Consider the following 1,658-nt stretch of genomic DNA (forward strand, 5'->3'; position numbering starts at 1 on the left):
ATTTAATACACGGGTCCAAAATGACCCGCTAACACTTCAGATGGCAGCAGAAAGCTAACACCAGAGGAAGGTTAAGTTAATATGAATGAAAGTTGCCTGTTTAGAAAGGCAACACAACTACATTTTCATTGCAAACGTTCCCTCAATGCATATCTCTAGCTTTATAATTCACTCAACAGCAACTAGAGCTGAACAATTAATCACAATTGTATTGAAATAGCAATATGGACTAGTGCAATATCCAAATTGCAGAGGGCCGCAGTATTTGGTAATGGCAAAGTATGTGTCAAACCATTCTGAATTAAGTATTGTGGTGCTGCAGAGATGTCCAGGCCTTCAAATCGTATTCTACAGACTAAAGAAAAAAGTCTGTTTGATAAAAATCCTTGCCAGAATCACACTATAATCATTTTAATTCCTTTTGATTTTAATTTTCAGTGAAAAAACTGACACAAAAAACCCATTCCCTCCAATTTTGTGAATCATATCGCAATATCAGTAAAAAATAGTTACAATTAGATATTTTCCTCACATCGTGCAGCCCTAACAGCAACACAAGTCTAAAAAATGTCCAAGTGAATTAAAGACAGAGACAGAGACAGAGAGGTGTGCAGACCGTACAGTAGACATACTGTATAAAGTATATGCAAAAAAAATGGATTCCAGTGAATGTCCTTTTTTCACTTGTCTCTTTACTGGACAGCTTTACATATTGGAATAGTCCCTCTTGGCCTTAAAACCACAGGACTTCTTTTCCTCTGTGCACTCAGACTTCCTTTCTCAACAGCTGGCTCTTTGGCTAGGAGCCGTCAAGCTGGAGAGAGCTGTGCAATGTTTCCTCCTGGCAGTGATAGAGCTGCTCTTGGATGGTTTCCCCCAGTGGAGGATGCGTCTCGCTGTGTTTGGCAACCCAGGAGACGGGCATCACATCTGGTCCATCACTTGGCAGCGGCAGGCAGCGAGGAGTAAATCCTCCTAATGACGACCGGCGGGCCAGCGGCCCGATCCGCCGGGGCCTCGGTATAAAGATGGCCTCCTGCTCTAGTGGAGAGAGACTTCTAAAGATGGAGACCTTCCATGATTTGTGAAACGGTGAACACATTTCAGAGGTTTTTATTGCCTGCATGAAAATGAGGAAGGCCTGAAACAGAACATGTAGCAGCATGTCTCACAGACATTTCACTCTGCTGGTTGTTTTCTCCGAGGTACACCGGGTGTGGGGCTCTCTGTGTCCCACTGGAGCTCGGATCAGATCAGGTTGTGGTTCCCACGCTGGCCGAGCCCCACTGATGGCGGTCCGTCTGTGGCTGCAGGACCTGGAGTTCACTGTCACGGTTTCAGTTTTGATGGTTCTAAAGTGTTAAGATAATTAAAAGGAATTTATTTAGAAGTGGGCTGGCCTCTTGTTAGCTAACACTAGCTTCCATACTCCACCAAGGCAGCGCATCTATGGCGGTGACGATGGTGCAATGATTCAGATGGACTCCCAAGACTGTAAAAGGTTAAAGAGAAAAATCCTGAGAAAAGAGCAAGAAATTCCATCGAGAGCCAGACTTAGGTTTTGAGAGCGAGAAGAAAAACGTTTTGTGAGAAACTTATTTTTTTACACTGATAGCAAAAATGTGTGCATGTATGTATATATATATATATATATATAT

This window comes from Etheostoma cragini, chromosome 10 (genome assembly GCF_013103735.1).
Source record: "Etheostoma cragini isolate CJK2018 chromosome 10, CSU_Ecrag_1.0, whole genome shotgun sequence".
NCBI classification, from domain to species: Eukaryota; Metazoa; Chordata; class Actinopteri; order Perciformes; family Percidae; genus Etheostoma; species Etheostoma cragini.